This window comes from Sphaerodactylus townsendi, linkage group LG05 (genome assembly GCF_021028975.2).
Source record: "Sphaerodactylus townsendi isolate TG3544 linkage group LG05, MPM_Stown_v2.3, whole genome shotgun sequence".
NCBI classification, from domain to species: Eukaryota; Metazoa; Chordata; class Lepidosauria; order Squamata; family Sphaerodactylidae; genus Sphaerodactylus; species Sphaerodactylus townsendi.
The window spans coordinates 79,352,775-79,371,077 of NC_059429.1; the positions used below are offsets into that span (position 1 = coordinate 79,352,775).

At 41.4% G+C, this 18,303-nt stretch overlaps 1 protein-coding gene across 2 annotated transcripts in view; it reads right to left on the minus strand.

Annotated features, from left to right (window-relative positions):
- The window catches only part of FKBP5 (FKBP prolyl isomerase 5), a 67,069-nt gene that overhangs the window by 48,509 nt on the left and 257 nt on the right, over positions 1-18,303 (minus strand). The window contains exon 1 of one of the 2 annotated variants that reach the window (XM_048498231.1): positions 17,734-17,757. The exons of the other annotated variant lie outside the window; for it this stretch is intronic. The gene's annotated coding sequence lies outside the window, so the exon portion shown is untranslated. Of the gene's footprint in view, positions 1-17,733; positions 17,758-18,303 lie in introns of those variants that run through there. 2 annotated transcript variants of the gene reach the window in all.

The following is an 18,303-nucleotide window of genomic DNA, read 5'->3' on the forward strand; positions in this document are numbered from 1 at the left end:
CTCCATCGGGTCCTAGTGCCTGCTTCCCACTCTCTGATTCTCTGGCCGCATTTTAGAATCTTATTTAAGTGCTGCTTCCGTCAAAACCATTATTATCTGCACTGGGAAACATGGCACTTTGATAAAATAGCATTTATATTGCTCCAGATGCCTATTAGAGAGATGGAAGCGGTACTTAAATAAGATTTTAAAATGCTGCCAGAGAATCCAAACTTCTTCACAATGTGCCTGCACACTGCTCCAACTTCCGCTAGAGAATGCATGATTACACTGTCATCTTATTGAAAAGGGTATGTAATGGCGAACTTATGGTATTCCAGATGTTCATGGACTACAATTCCCATCAGCCCCTGCCAGCCTGGCCAATTGGCCATGAACATCTGGAGTGCCATAGGTTCTTCACCATAGAATATCCATAAGCCTTAAAATGAATCAAAATATTAAATCTTAAAATATCAATTGCTGTTGTTTTTAGATGATTTGTATTGAACGTTCAAAAACATACAGAGCCACAAACTCCAGCTGCCACCTGCAATCATTATTTATTTATTTATTTATTTATTTATTTATTTATTTATTTATTTATTTATTTATTTATTTATTTATTTATATTTTAGACTTCTATACCGCCCCGTCCCCGAAGGGCTCTGGGCGGTGCATAACATATAATAATAAATACAATCATAAAACCAGTATAATTAACTAAAACTTATAAAAGCAGCGAAACTAACTAAATATTATCATTTAATACAAGCATAGATATAAACATAGGTGGCGCCCGATAGCCTAATATCACATTCTTCCCCCAAGAGAGAAATGGCAGGTCTCAGCAGATGTTATAGGCCCAGATGTAGGGGCCAGAACAGGGGGCACTATCAGCAGCTGGTCCCTCCAAAGGCCCGGCGGAACAGCTCCGTCTTACAGGCCCTGCGGAACTCACCAAGGTCCCAAGAGGGGTCCGGACCAGCTGGTAGGAAGAAGCGTTTCCCACCAGGCCGGGGCCAGAGCTGTAAAGGCCCTGGCCCGAGTGGAGGCCAGCCACATCATCGAGGGGCCGGGGACCACTAGTAAATTGGCCTCTGCTGAACGAAGAGGCCGTGTGGGAAGTTTATATTGGTGATGCGGGTTCACCGAAGATACGAGGGGCCCCAGGCCGCGTAAAGGCCTTGAAGAGTCAACACCAACACCTTGAAGACGCATCCGAACTCTACTGGGAGCCAATGTAGTCGGCGCAACACAGGCAGAACATGATCCCAACCGGGCGGCTGCCTGTGAGCAAAGCCTTGCCAGCCGCATGTTGGACCAGTTTCAGTCTCCGGATCGAGGACAAGGGAAGGCCAGCGTAGAGTGAGTTACAATAGTCTAGCCTGGAGGTGACCGTTGCATGGATCCAGCAGTGGCTACCAAGTCCGCTTGGGAGAGGAAGGGGTGGCCAGCACGCCGGGCCTGCTGGCGGAGATGGAAAAAAGGCAACCTGGGTTAGGTATGGGCCACTCTGGGTCTCCATGGAAAGAGCCGAGAATCCAGGTGGACCCCCAGGTTGGCGCTTACAGAGGGGGTCGGCACCAATGTGATCACCTCCCACACCGTGGCTGAAAAAGTCCCGCCCACCCCTCAGCGGCCAAGCCAAAGGATCGCCGTCTTCGATGGATTCAGTTTTAACCTGCTCTGTACGCCTTAAGTCCAACCAGCAACCTCACTCCCAAACAGTGCTGCTTAGGAGAGCCCACAGAGTGACGGCTGCTCCCCCCTCCATCGACAGAATGAGCTGTGTGTCATCCGCATACTGATGACAAATCAGCCCAAAGCTCCGTACCAGCTGAGCAAGGGGTCGTACATAGATGTTAAATAATAGCAGGGATAATAGCGCCCCCTGGGGTACACCGCAAGAAAGCGGGCACTTCCGGGAGGCTTGATCCCCGCGCCTCACTTGCTGATTCCGGCCCCGGAGAAACGAGACAATCCATTGAAGGACCGTGCCCCGCTTTCTCGGAGGCTGCCAGGCGGTGGGTCAAAGCGGTCATGAGCGACCATATCAAACGCTCGCGGTAAGGTCTAACAATACCAACAGCGCCGATCCGCGCCGGGTCGAAGGCTGTATACGGAGTGTATCTGTGACGGCGACGAGAACAGTCTCCGTCCCATGCCCAGCACGGAAGCTGGACTGGAAGGGGTTGAAAGCCGATGTGTCATCCAGAAAGCCTTGAAGCTGCTCCAACACCACTCTCTCAATTACCTTCCCCAGAAACGAAAGATTCGAGAAGGGGCGGTAATTGGCCAGATCCCTCGGATCTAACGATGGTCTTTTTAAGAGTGGGTGGACCACTGCCTCCTTCAACCCATCCGGGAAGACCCCTTGCTCAAGGGAGTCATTGATGATACTCAACAGATGGGGTCGTAGCTCCTCCTGGCAAGTTTTTACAAGCCAGGAAGGGCACGGATCCAGAGGACAGGTAGTAGGTCTAACAGCAGCTAAGGCCCTGTCGACAGCGGCTTCAGAGAGCAGGGAAAACTGGGCCATGCAAGGGCCTGAAGACGCATGATTATCAATATACCTATGGTCTCTAAAAGGCAACCTGAACTGGAAATCTTATAAACACTTTTGTAAGTTATGTGTCTTTGGGAAGTTTACAAGAGGAAGGAATGCACAGTTGTGGAACAATCACCAACATGTTGCATGTTCTCAGACCCTTTTTTCATTTTTTTCCCAATGGAAAAGCAAAACATTTCTCAAAATGAAAGGATTTTTTAATTCTTAAAGTTTTAAAAATTGTATTTCAATTCACAAAACAAACATGATAATAAAACACGAACATTCATATTCAAACAATTTGTATTCAGCTTACTATTTAAATTTACATTTTTAAAATTACATTATCTTTTCAATATTTTTTCATATTTAATCATGTATTTATTGTGAAACACATTTTTTTCTGTTTTGATTGAAATTTTATTCTTAATTTCCAACTACATAACTTAAAAAAGGCACTACTTTTTCTTGAAATTCTGAAATTGGTCTATCATTTATAAAGGCTGTTAATTTTGTTAAAATTGTATATTCAGTCAATTTACCCATCCATTCATTCAGATGGGTATTTTTCTGCCTTCCATTTTTCTGCATATATTACTCTTGCCACTGTCACCATGTACTTGAACAAGTTGCTATACATTTTTGAAATACTAGTTAGTAAGATATTTAACAGCAACTGAAGTTTAAATATTGTCTGAATTCATCAGGTATCTACATGCAATATTTTCTTGCTTTCTTGCATGTCCACCACATTTGATAAGATGTTGCATCTGTGTTCTAATATTTCCAACACTTTCCATTACAACCTTTCTTAGCTTTTGTTATCTCTTTATATGTGATATACCATCTGAAGAACATATTATACCAATTCTCTCTTAATATTCCGTCTGTAAACTTTTCTCATTGACTCATGTGTATGTTTTCTCCCAATTTTGCATCCATTTTATCATGCAATTTTACTTGCTCCGTTTTAGCATCATTTTGCAATAATATTTTATAATTTTTTCTAATAAATGTCTTCAGTCTCCAATTATTAATTGTTTTAAAAAAGTCATCTTTCTTCTTAATTGGCCACTTAATACCAATATTTCCATCTACACAAACACTGAACACAAAATACTAAACAACATCTATAACCTAAAACATTTTTCTGGCTTTACCTTCAATGAAGTATATATGGGTGGGTGTTAAACACTCACAGAATTGTCAGGGTTATTATAAACTTTGTCAGTTGAACTGAAACCTTCTGTGGTCTACTGTGATCTAACTGAATTTACTTAAATAATTTAGCTAGTGCAAATATACTACTGATTACTGACTTCTTCTGGAAGATTACCCCGGATCATGTGGTACATTAAATTCAGGAGGCACATGCAGGAGCATTATCCCCATTCTAATTTTCAACACTTATTTCAGAAGCAATGGAACCAACCACATAACAATTCTACAGGTTTCTCTAAACTCATGGCAGTCCCCAAAGGAACAAACAACAAATGACAAAGCACTGAGAGTGTTTTAAAAGAGAAATAAATTGATGCAGGAAAAATGCCTTTTACAACAACGTTCTGTTCTAGCCCATTTTCCAATTCTTTTCATCGATATAAATTGGTAACATTTGGAATTTTAAAATAGTATATATTCATTTTAATACTAGATAATTCATTTCTAACCAGGAAATTCCTAACTTTTCCCATCTTGGAAGATCTTCCTTGATATTTGTACAAACTTTCTGCTAATCTTTGCAATTATTACCATTTTGTCCAGTTTCTCAAATATTCTGAGGGGGTTTTTTGTGTGCAGAGGGTTTTTTTAAGTAACAACACATTCTGTGTTCTCTTCTATCCCTTCTTCTTCCGCTTTAGACACTGTTAATAATATTATCTTGTCTTCTTTTTATTCAATTTATATCCAGAACAAGTTTCAGTCTATTCTGTACCTGTGCCTAAATGTTAACATAGCAAACTCTAGATGAAATTGACAAAGCTGACAACACCCCTGCTTTTTTATATCTGTGTCTGAACATTACCATTGCAAGCGCTAGGTGAAATTGACAAAACTGGTTGAACTGTCCTGATACATATGGACTTTGCAGGTGGCTTTGAATTTTTTGGAATCAGGTTTAATGGCCCCAGGGGTTTTTTTTGAAAAATTTGAAAAAGGCGGGAGAAAATTCCACACCAATTGGGGGGGGGGGGGGGGTGGATTTTTTTTTGAAAATTTTACTGTTCTGAAAAATACTGGGGAAATGGTGCAGATAATGGGTCCAAGATGTTTAGGTTGTCACACATTCACCACAGACATTTTCCAATAGGAGCATGCCATAGTCACACCAAGATGTATAAACCTCTGTTGCAGCACTGTTAGTCACATCACAGCTAGTTGCAACTTCTCTCAGATTGTTGATCTAAATAATAATAAAGATTATATAACCCAGTTAATCTTTTGCTGCCTGCTGTCAAAACTGAATGAAAGGTATAGACTTTTCTTAAATTAAGTTAATCATTCACAATATTAAACATACTAATAGTAATCTCTGCTTGTACATTTCTAGAACTTTCAGTCTTTGGCCCTGTAACCTGATAGAAAGCATGTCATTTATGGATTTCTTTACACTCATTTTCCCTGGTATCCCATCAAGTTCAACAGGATCCATTAACAATTTAGAATTTAAAATTATCCTAGCTCCCCCAAGTGGCAGTATGTACTACTTAAAAATTTCTGAAAAATAAGAGCCACACTATAATGTGAAACTCCAGCAAAGCAAGTTGATGTTTATTTAAGTTTTTAACCTTACCATAAATACAATGTGGCAAATATGTACCAATTACCCCTAAAGTAACATGACTTTTCATTCATCAGATAATGTTTTGATTAAGAAATAACTTCATTTTCAATGCTTGTAATCCTATTATGAAACACAGTGAATGTATCAAGAACTGAAAAATAGTTTCAGTAAATTTGGTCCACATGATTAAAATATCTAACACACTGTGGCTGTGATCCTGTGTATACTTGGGAAGTTTCATTTAATTCTATCGCAATTTCTTCCAAGTAAATATAGACAATCAAGATGTTGTCATCTCCTGCCCTCCACTCTATACAAAAATCCTATGTTTTTTAACAATCATTTTCTTCTCCTGTATCCCAGAAATCTACATCCTATGTTGCAATCACATTCTATAAATTCAGTGTGGCCAAGGAATGGGAAAAAAATTAACAAGTTTCTACTCAAGAATCTAGGATTTCCCCATCCCAGATTCTAGGAACTTTGATGCTCAAATTGTACACCTTTCTAAGGGATTCATCTTGTATCATGATTAGGCATATACATATTCAAAATGCACCTCCTGAGCACACAGTGAGTTTCCTGTGGGGAAAATGGCACACTTCTAAATCAAGGCTTTGTTCTGTGACTCTTAGGAATCCTCACACCCCCAAGCCAAAACTGAAAGAATGATGTTTGGTGGACAATAGCCTCCCACCCTACCTTACTCAAGGGATTCAAGGGATTCTCTGACCATAGACACACCCAGTAACCTAATCAAGTCACTATTCAGGCAGGTAACATCATTAGTTGCCCTGTTTGTATTATCCATATAGGCCAGAGTTAGACTGTCCCATTGCTGCCAAGAATAAGCGCAAAACCTTAGTATGCAAGAAACTGGGATATCATGTTAGGTTGAATCCTACACCCAAGCTGTCCTTCTGCCACTAGGACAAAAGAAAGCTCTTCTGCTCACATAATTCCGTCAACACTCTGGAGCTCTGTGACCACATCCATGCTGCAGGTTAAGGCAACATATGTATCTCCACCTCTCCTCCTTATAATGTCTCTCCACTTATCCCTGATGCCCTTCTTCCTATCCAGTCTTCTTCCCCTCAAACCTCCTTGGCCTTCCATTCCTCCAATCCCGTGCTTTGCCTCTCTCCCTCACGCAAATCACTTCAACCCCCCCCCCTCTTTTTTCTCATGGGCAACCTCCCACAGGCAGACTCTGTTTCTGGACTAGCCATGGGAAGATATGTCTGGTTTAATGGAATGACTTCTGCTACACTCTTTTCCATGAAAAGATGACAGTAAATCCTTTAGAGCCATATATATGTTATTATAGTTGTATTTGCTATGTTTTAAACTGTGTTCTACTTCGATTTATATGTTGTGCATCACCCAGAGCCCTTCGGGAGAGGGCAATACATACATACATACATACATACATACATACATACATACATACATACATACATACATACATACATACATACATACATACATACATACATACATACATACATACATAAAATTTGTATATTAATTCACCATTTCCTGGAACTCCGTTGTAGTAGAATGATCCATGCACAGGACCCCCACAGAGCATTCTACTACAAATTATGCATAGTTTGAAGAGTGTGAAGAGATAACATGTACCCTTGTAGTATTTCAAGAGAACTCAGGCACAGCCAATCAAAACAATAGATAATAGATTCAAGAAAGACAAAAAAGCACTGATTTGCACAACAAATAATTTTTGAAATTTACTTCTACTGGATGTTGTAATGTTTGATAGCTGTAATGGCTTAAAAGGGGGTGAGACAAATTCATGGATAATGACTAATCGATCAATTACTGGCTATGATGTGTAAAAATAAAAAAGCTGTATCTCTCTGAACGCCAGTTGCCTGGAGGCTTTGACCTTTGTACTCCTTTCTGTGGATCCTCTGGGGCACCTGAAGAAAGCAGGATCCTGGCTTGGATTCAGTAGGCATATGTTCCAATGTAATGACTATAATTCAGTCCTATGGAAGAAAGTCTTCCATTTGCAGTCACCTCTCTTTCCTTAATCACAACAGTGTAACCTGATCCTTGTATTAGGTAACACTTTTTACTATTTGTTTGGCACACTGAAAAACATTTGATCAGTACTCAATAACTAATGCCTTCAAATTACCTGAACTGAATGAAAATGCTAATTTAAAACTTTTTTTGATAGACATGTTTAAATTTTAACATTAATTAATAAATACAATGTCCTGCCATAAGCAGCCATTTGGGATGATTCCAGTACCCACAGATGGTTCCCAGAGCTGCCTCTGAGGTGGCCAGGAGAACTCTGGGCTGCCTGAAACCATGCCACCATACCCCCAAGCCCCTAAACACAAGGGGAGTGCCAGCAGAAGCCAGGAATCCCTCAGCACCCCTTCGCCAGAGTCAGCCACTCATGCCCCTCCTCCAGGGTCTCCCAGCAGACCACTGACCTGGCAGGAGGAGAGAGGCAGGCCCATGCAGGCTCTAAATTGAAAAAATCAAATATGGATAAGAGAATAGTCATAATCTTGAAAGAACTAAACTCAAATATAACTACCAGAATAAGAATTGGAAATAAAAACTTGTTAACGGACAAAATCCCCTTAGAGAAAGAAGTTAAACAGGGTTGCCCATTGGGCCCATTTCTATTCAACTTCTATATCGACGACTGTGTATCTGGTCTAAAAGCTACAGAATTTTTTCCTCCAATGCTTGAAGGGAGAAAGATCCCCCTCCTACTTTACACTGATGATATGGCTGCCATGTCTTTCACCAAAATAGGAATTAAAAGGATGATAAATCAATTGGTGACATGTTGTAGAAACAACAAACTAAATATAAATTGCAACAAAGATAGTGGTCTTTGGAAAGAGAACAAAGACACTTAAATTGAACAATTTAGGATCTATAAATATTTAGGTATAGTTTTCAACACTTCCCTATCCTGGAGTATACATAAAAATAATTCAATAGCAACTCATTCTAATAACTCATTATTAAAATTTTTCTTCATAAACAAGGGTCAATTAGTCCCTCCAGCCCTAAAAATTTTTGAAGGAAAGATAATTGCTCAAGTTTTTTATGGAGCTGAAATCTGGCCTGGAAATTAAATATAATTGCATTCAGAATAAGTTCCTTAGAAAGATCTTAGGCCTCCCAGGCTCCACACTGGCCTGTTTGCTCCAATTAGAAACTGGTGTTCCGGCAATAAAAACAAGAATTCATCTTCAGCTGCTCTTATACCATAAAAGATTAACAGGTCTATCTCAGGAACATCTAGTCAGTCTCTGTTTAGGTTATAGGAATCAAACTAATATGTGGGAACAACAATTATGTATACTATTAAATTTCCAGGAGAGGAGCTATCCTCCCTAGATTGTATCGACTGGGAAGTTAGTAAAGTACGAGAGCAACTATTGCAAAAAGACGCTCTCATGCATTAAGAAAGTGCTGCAACTTCAAATTTTGCTCCCTGGTTTTTCAGGATAAAGAAACACAAATAATCTCACAAATTCAAATCTACTAGCCTTAGATTTCAATTCAAATGCAAATAAGCCAGCTGACCAACATATTTGTTTGTGGTTCTGGCCAGACAGAGGATGATCTACATTATGTAATATCTTGCCCTCTGTACCCCCATATCAGAAATAAATATCTTACAAACATATTTTAAAAATTGAAAGAAAGTGAGGAAAATAAATTCTATTTTCTTCAGAGGCAAAGCTACAAGGGAGCCAGGGGGTGTGCGTTGCACCAGGCGCGCGCCTGCGTGTGTGTGTGCAAAAATTCAGGTTTGTGTTTTTTGTATTTTTAGTGTTTTTTCTGGTTTTGGCCTGCAGGGGAAGCATGTTTTAGGCTAGCAGCACCAAAATTTCAGGGTATCTTTAGGAGACTCTCCTGATGATACCACCCAAGTTTGGTGAGGTTTGGTTCAGGGGGTTCAAAGTTATGGACTCCCAAAGGGGGTGCCCCATCCCCCATTGTTTCCAATGGGAGCTAATAGGAGATGGGGGCTACACCTTTGAGGGTCCATAACTTTGGAGCCCATGAACCAAACTTTACCAAAACTGGGTGGTACCATCAGGAGAGTCTCCTAAAGATACCTTGAATTTTTCGTGCTACTAGCCTAAAAGCTGTGCCCCCTGCAGGCCAAAAACTGAAAAAAAATACCAAAAACACAAATGAACCGGGGTGGGTGACTGTGATTTTGCACCGGGCTCCATTTTCCCTAGCTACGCCTCTGATTTTCTTATGGCTGATTTTTTACTGAAATCACTCAGGAAATGGCCTCTTTTATGTTCTTATCAATTAAGTTTGGAAGGAAGGAGAGCAATTGTGTTAGTGTATAGACATAAATATACGATGCTGTTCTAACGTTGTTATGATTTTAATTTTGTCTTATTCTGTATAACTACTGGTTTTAATCTTTTATGTAATTCATATGTGTAATTGCTGACGCTGTTTGTATTGCCTATGACTAACCAATAAATATTTTTTTAAAGATATCCAGTTCATACATGCAGTTAGTGGGGTTATGACAAGATTGTTCTGCTGTGGGTGCTAGCCATATCAGTTTGCTTTCAATTAGTAGATTCTAGCACTGGAGATTCTGTTAAAATGAAATAGTGCATTAAAATAAATAGTGCAGTTCAGGGTCAAGCATTTTTCAGTTTTGCTGGTTTCTCTAGAGAAGTTAGGCATAACGTGGAAAATATGCAAAATAAAAAGTTAAAGTCATAAAATCAGGGAGAGTTGTGCTCTCAACATTCATATCACAGGTAGTATTCAGGCTCAAGATATAATGGTACAGACAACCTGCACAGTATAATGGAACCTTTCATTCATGCATGGCAATCAATCCTTAGTGCCTATTCCTTGTCCATTTCAGATCATGGAATAGCCATTCTGGAATACAGGTGGAACCACAATCCAATCTGGAAGTTTCAGCAGAATTCATGTTTTAAAATCCTATTCTACCTTTCTAGAGTGGCTCTATGACTTCTAGCTATAGCCATGATACTTGTGCAAACTCTTTCTATACTACAATTGCAATAATTATGTTATATGGTATGAGAACTGCACACAGTAGTAAACGATATTTGATTTAAAAAGCTCAGAAAAATGCCAAATCCCCGAACCAAAGAACTACTCTTAAAATTTCTGGATTCTTTGCAACAGATCATTCACAGGTGCACTTTCCTTTCATCCAATTGTCCTGCTCTCTGCAGGAAGGCCCAGTCAGGTCTCCTCTGAAGTACTGCCCTCAGGCCAGGAAAGCGAGACTTGGGCATTGAAAGGAACTGGAGAAAAGAAGCTGGAAAAGAAACATAGGCTCATTCCGCACACGCAAAATAATGCACTTTCAAGCTGCTTTCACAACTGTTTTTGCCATTCCGCACAGCTTCAAAGAGCCCTGAAAGCAGCTTGAAAGTGCATTATTCTGTGTGTGCGGAATGAGCCATAGGCCCTTTCTGCACGGGCCTCCGGGTGCCCTCACACCGGCAGGAATTCTGCCGGTGGAAGGGTGGGGGCCGTTCGCACGCGAGCGTGTAAGCGGCCCCCGCAGAGGCTGGCGCAGCGGTCGGAGGACAGCGAGGGAGGGTCTTAGGAGGCCAGAAGGGCGACGACAGCGACGAGGTAAGTGGGAGAGGGACGGGGTAAACAGCGTGTTCCCAGCGGTGCCGTTTGCACCGTGCCACCGGGAACACGCTGTTTACTCAAAAACCTGCACTTCTAAGGGGTGTTTTTGAGGGTGGCCTGACGCCGCCCTGGGGGAAGGGAAGGGGAGCCAGGTCGGCGCTGCTGCGTTTCAGCAGCGCCGCCTGTGCGCGAACTATGGCCCTTTCTGCACGGGCCAAAAACGTAAGCCTTTCGGGGATTACAAAAGCGCCCGTCCCCCAGGCCAGCCGTTTGTTCCGTGCGGCTTGAAAGCGGGCCACTCAGTCTTACCACCCTAGGCCTTTTCTTCCGCGATCAGCACAATTATACCTGGTTACAATCAGTATCTTACAATCCGGGTCTATTTTATCCCAGTTTCTCCCTTTGCATGGGTGCCCGTTTCTGTGAAGGAGTTGAGATAAGCCTGGGAGGAAATACTCCAATTTCTTTCATACAAGCCTGGCTGTTTCTGTTTTTACAACATGAATGCAGCACGCATGCTCAAACATCCCCAGTGTGCTGCATTCTGATTGGCTGTCCCATGCCCCTTCCAAAGGCAATGCTGATTGACGGATCCACAGCAACCACAGGAAAGCCAAGCAGGACACACACACCCCCCTTTTCTCTAGCTTTGGAAAGAGCTGGTGCAGTGAGCAACACGTCAAACACATTGCGCTATACAAAGTAAAAACTTTTGACCAATACTGGGCGGAGCACTATGTCCCATCCACAATTAAAGGTATGCAGGAAACCACAGCATGAAACATTCCCCCCCTCCCCATACACCAAATAACATCTGACTGGTCTTGGGGGCTGTCACAGAATGAGAGCATCCTGCCAGGCAAGTGCTTCCCCACCCCTCCCCTCCCAGGATCCAGTTGGGAATGTGTGCCGGGAGCTGCAGGACTGGACTGGCTGTGGCTCAGCTAGCAAGCAGCGTTTGGTGAGAGTGAGCTGGAACAGGGAGAGCCTGATGCAAGGCAGGGAGATCAGGTGGTGGGGTGGGAAAAATAAATTGGTTTTGCTTCTGTGGCCTTTGTACAAAAGCGCTTCAACGTGGGGTTTGGGGAAAAGATCAACATTTCAGCATTGTTGTTTTTTTAAACGGGATGAGGGAAATATCGCAGGACAAACTCACTTTAGGATTGGGAACCGTGCAAACTTCTTGGCCAAGCCGGGATATTTCTCTTGCTCAACCCGAGATATTTGGACCATGCAGAAACAGCGCTAGAGAATGATTAATCCAGGAAGCTTCCCCTCTCAGCCCTAGGCGTGAATAGGCTGAGGGGACAGCAGCCTCACCTGCTCTGAAAACAACATCTGGGACTCATCTTGTCAGGCTTAGATGGGCAAAAATCCTACAAAGAATTTTCTCCAGCATGATCTGGCTCAGGAGGTGGACTACAGGCTCATTGAGGGAACTTCTGGAGGAGAATAGGAAACTAGGCATCTACGCTGCAGGGATCTCCCAGTTTCCTATTCTCCTCCAGGCCATGTTCCTGGTTCCTCAGAGGCTTCTGAAACATCCAGAGCCAGCTCAGTGTGGGACATGGCATTTACAACAAATTATTAGCAAATGCACTTTTCTTATCCCAAATAAATTTTTGGAAAAACCCTCCAACACTAGAACAAATATCTGCATTTTTATGATGATTCATGTCTCCCTTTCATTTGTTCTTCATCAGGAGAGCAAGAAAGAACCAGCTCTATCAAGTTCAGTAGTTATGGTATAATACTAAAAACGCATGGTAAAAATAAGCTCCTTTAAAAACATAAGGATTCCACTAGATCAGACTAGTAGTCTACCTGCATCAGCAACCTGTTTCATCCAGCACAAGGGAGCCAACCAATTACCTGGATGGCCAATAAACAGAGCATGGAGGTAAGGCATTCCACTAACACTGCCTCCTTGCAGTGGTATTCAGAGGTTTGCTGAGTGACCAGTTGCGTAGCTATAATGGGGACATCCGAGGACAAATGGCCAAGGCACCCCCTGGTGAGTCATGTGGGGGTGGAAAATTGCCCCCTACACTTCTGACCCACACACCACACACCCCCTGGCAGGCCTCAGTTGGTTGGGCTGCGCGAGAGGGGCTGGGCCGTCAGCCGACCTGAGGGCTGGAGCCTGGGCTGTGAGTCAGCTGGAGCCTGAGCTATGTGGCACCAGCTCAGGTAAGTGGGTATGGGGGGGTATAGCTATCACAGGACACGGGGGGCATGGAGAGTGCATAGCTACCATGGGGCGTAGGGTGCACCATTTTGCCCCGGGCACTATTTTGCCCCACTACGCCTCTGTGATTGACTATAGAGGTTCCTTTTATTCACTTAGGCTAGGAGCCATTTATGGATTCATCTTATATGAATCTAACCTCTATTTAAAACTATCCAATGACAGTAAATTCCATAATTTATTTACTCAGTAAGTAAAGACCTATTTCTTATTGTCTGTCCTGAATCAATTGCCCATTAACTTCACTGGATGCACCCCCTAAGTTCCAGCATTTTGGGAAAGGGAGAAAAAGTATTCTCTATCAATCATCTGATAAACCTTTATTATTAAAACCTGCTCCATTGCTTTTTTTCTAAACTGAAAAGTTCTAGATTCTTTAGCCTTTCCTCCTAGGAATAGTGCTCCAACCACTTAATCCTCTAAGTTTCCCTCTTCCACACTTTCCCTCTTTACCTGCCATTTTCAAATAGCTTATTTTGACATCTTCTAAATGCACATATGAGAGATTTACCAGTATGCTATACAAAAATCCTTATAGTTTTATTGTTCTCTTTTCTGCTACATGTAAGAGTAGTTCTCAAAAACTTTTCTTATCCTACCCTTCTGCTATTTGAGTAAATATGTATGTACAGACTTGTATACTTGCTTTTTTTCATGTGTCACTCAGAGTCTAGCCCAAACTAGTAATTCATACTCAGCTATGAAACAAGAAGATGCGGTCATGGGATGAATTTTAGTTGCTCCAGAATCAAACAGAATATGGACATGACCACCTGCTAGTGTAAAATATAATTAACTGATAACTGGAAGGTAGGATACTGATATTTAAAGGGTTTTTTTAAAAGCTGCGCTCCCTCTGTGTTAATTTGTATTAAAATACATGCTGTAGCAATATGACTATTTCAACATCCATGCAATCCATAAAACTGTTTTCAAACAACTCTGGGATCTTTTCCCTTTCATTATTATCCCCAATAATCCCCATATATCCTGTTGTGTTACAATATTTGATATTGATTCAAAATAAGCCTTTTTCTAGACAGGTCTAGAAAAATATTTCAAATGCCAACATCAAATTTTTAGGAACCTGAATAATTTTAAAGCATCAGTTTTGTAAAAAGTTGGAAAAGATCTAAAATTATGTTAAATCAGCCTAAAACATCTAGTTACCAGGATGATCAAGTACCTAAACATTTTCAAGGTTTGTCCTCTGCAGATTCCAGTTAATAAGGGCAAAGCAAAATCATATTTTCACTTAGGCCCCTTCCGCACATGCAGAATAATGCACTTTGCAGATGTGCAGAATAGCAAAATCCACTTGAAAACAATTGTGAAAGAGGATTGAAAGTGAATTATTCTGCATGTGCGGAAGGAGTCATAAAAGGTTTCCACTCAAAGGGTGGGAAGGGTCCTGTATGACAGAAAATGTGTTTAGAACTTTAGAAGTGTTGTTCTTCAGACAAAACAGATTACTTTACTTGCACTTCATTGTAAACACATTTATGATGAAATAAATCCAAATGATTTCAACTGAATATGTTTGTAGGGAACTAGATTTTGAGGAGCGATACTTACACAAGAAAAGAAGCAAGGGAGAAGAAAGCAAACAAATGGCAACTGTAAAAGATGGTGGGAACTGGAAGGTGGAAAGGTGGGATAAAAATACTGAAATAAATAAACCAATACCAAAAGCTTATTTGAACAGAAGAGCTATAGATAAAAGAAGTGTACCTATATCATTGAGGCTCATATGTATGTCCACTAGGAGAAAAGAAAACTGAGTCAGCACACATGTGTGGGAGAGGGAATGCTCCTATAATTAATACGGAGATAAGTCTACTCATCCAGTTGGGCATCAGGATTCAGTATCTGTAGCATTTTTTAGACTTCTTTTGGTTATTTTGTGGCTACACAGCACAATGTTTTCATATCCAACTAAGTGGCCTTAAAGACTGTCAATCATTCCACTTTGTGTGCCTGTTCTATCTATAATATCCACACACACAGAAGCAATCCCAAATCCTAGGGATAGCAGACAGCATACTGTTCCCTATGTGTCAGGATATGCCCTCACCTCTGAGTCATTATTACTTGGTTACTGAAAGACTGTGAATACAGACTGGCTTCCTCCCAAGTGGCTCAGCACAGCATCAAGGGCGGCATAATAGAACTGATGACTGCTGCTGTGTTCCTAGTGCAGCAAGCCACTGCTTTGGAATACCTACTGCTCTGGACTTGCATTCATCCCAGGACCCTTAAGCAAATCAGTTCCATGACCTACTCAGAGAGTTTAGCTGTTAAAAGGGTACATGACCAACACAAATAAAATCACAACTGGGTTGCTAAATACCATTAAAGGTAAATTTTCCAAATTTCCATAGAATTCTAGAATTGTAAGGCAGCCAAAGACACTATTACAAAATAACTGTAAAAATAAAATGCAATAGAATTCATTCTTTGTTCGAGGAACTTTCTATAGCTCAAAGCTGCAATGTTCTTAATGATATCAGAGCTTCAAATAGGGACAGGCAGTTTCAAAGATAACTGCTGCTGTTTCTATCAAGCAAATTAAAACACCTATCCTTACAACCAAAGGCTCCCCGATATACCAAGGCCAGACTATAGAGTACATGCAACTATGTGCTGTATTGGTTTTACTAGCCTTTTTTTCTTTGGAAACACAACCTAAGGAAGGGGATGCTTTGCAACAGAAAAGCTGTAGTGAGAGTGGGAGTGCTTAATTATTTCCCTATCAACTGGTCATGGGGAATTACAGACAAAAATCAATCTGCTTTTAACTAGTGGGAAATATCCAGATTACTGACAAGTCCATGGTAAAAATTGCAATAAAGCTTTCAAATGCATTCATATGACCCTGCATCTATTACAACTTTTTGCAGCATGCAAATTTGACTACAGTCAAAGAATGGTTACAGAATAAGATCTAATATTACTCCTGTGCTAAAGCTTTATATTTATTGCTGGTTTCTTAAACCAAGAGTGGACATTTGCAAGGGAAAGTATGCTCAAAGAAAACAATACAGTAATGGATCAGATAAATAATTCAATTTTCTGGTACACTGAGCATTTATGAAACTTATTATACAGTGCTTTAAGTTTAAAACTATTAATTTTACCCTCTGGACATCATCTCTAAAAAGATGCCTCAAAGCAACATTTATATGAGATGTTCTATCCCAGGTTAAAAGATACTGTGAACAGTATTTTTTTGTTATCCCTTATAACACTTACAATCTCTTTGGTAAATATATGGTGTCAATACACATCTGAGAGCAGAAATATACTATTTTTAAAGAGGGGAAAGGAACTCAGTTGTTGAAGCTTACTTTTTATGATGAGTCAGGTGCTAGACATCACAGACAACAGGTTTGCTTTAACACTTCAGGCACAATGCACTGAAAAGTTTACCTGTGTGGGCCATGTAAAAATATCTAAACTGTAAAAATGGGCAAATTTGTTTACATTCCATCTTTTTACCTAAGGCTATGTTCTTGCTCATAATGGCTGTGGGGCTGGAGCAGGAAAACTTTCCAGTGAATTAAGTTTTTCATCTTCTTTGGCACGATGACATTTATTTGGAAGTTTCTACATGGTCGCCAACTCTGGATTGGGATATTACTGAAGACTGGAGGGTGGAGTCTGGGAAGGATGGAGTTTGGAGAAGGGAAAAGCCTCCATGGGGCATAATGGCCCATAGAGTCCCCCATCCAAAGCAGCCATTTTGTCCAGGGAAACTGATCTCTGTTGTCTGGAGATGAAGTGTAATTCCAAAAGCTCACTAGGCCCCACCTGGAGATTGGCAACTCTACATTTCAATAACTGCTTTTGCCATGCGCATAATTTTGGAAACATGACTTTTTTTCTCTCTCTGCTGGAAATAAGGAACTTCTTCCCAAAACAGTTTCAGCAGATCAAGAGGTTTCTGTTCTATTTTTGTGAAGAAGTTATACAGTTTTGAAAGAAGGACTAAAATAAAAGTGACATCTTCTCTGAAAATAAGAGTGAATATGCCCTATAATGTGTACACTGAAGTCAAAGGTATAGATTACCCACTGAAATAAAAAATCATTTGCCCATACAAGCTTTTACCAACTTTTAGTATCCTGAGATAAAGAAAGCAAGTTAAGTTACAGCTGCATTTCAAAAGATGACAAGTCAGCTTTGTACACTCTTAAGACCCTCAAACCACAAAAAAGAAATGTTCAGACTGCAGGTCTGCCCAAGAAAAAAAAGCAATACTTGTGGCTTGGGATTTAAAAAAATGAAACAATCCCTTATTCTCTCCAGCAATTGTTTCCTGAATTTTTTATTTAATGAGGTCTGGTTCCTAGCTCCAAATCATCATTCTCCCAAGTCTTAGATAGTATGAAAAAAGGAAGTAACATGAGATCTTAAATTCCTTCTCTCTCTCCCCCCCCATCTCTCTCCACCCCCTCCTCCTTACATAAGGAAGAAGAGGCACTAACGGGAAAAGACTAAAAACAACACTACCTTCTCTCTGTAGTCCAGTGGAAAGGCATTTTGTGCTTTACGAATGCCCTTGCCTCCACAAACGCACACACAAGCCAGGCTGGAAGCGCAAGGTGTGTCAACACGACAGCCAGCGATTGCTGGACGGAGACCGGGGAGGGGGGTGGGGGTTCGTCCTCGCGCTCTTTCCAAGGCATCCACCGTTTCCACCCCCACCCTGCCGTTTTATGTAAACAGCTACACATTGTGCTTGCCCAACTGATTGTGGAAAACATGTCTTTGTGGGGGAGAGGAATCTCTTTCCTAAGAGAGCACACCAGCCAGCGCGCGCGCGGTGCCTGCTGCTGCTGCTCAAAAACCTCCAAGCACAAAAGCCGGCACTGGCTGGAAAACGTGGAGCAGAGGTTGTTCTCAGAGGTAAAGTGAGGGAGCCGTCCTTTCCAGGATGGTACATGGCGGGCGGGCGGACTGGACTGCCCAGAAGACTCCCCCCCCCCAAAAAAAGGGGCCTCCCCTGAGGGGCTAACTGGGTCGCTGGCAGGAGGAAATAAAAGGGGCCGGGAGGGGAGTCGGAGCGCCGCTGTAAGACCG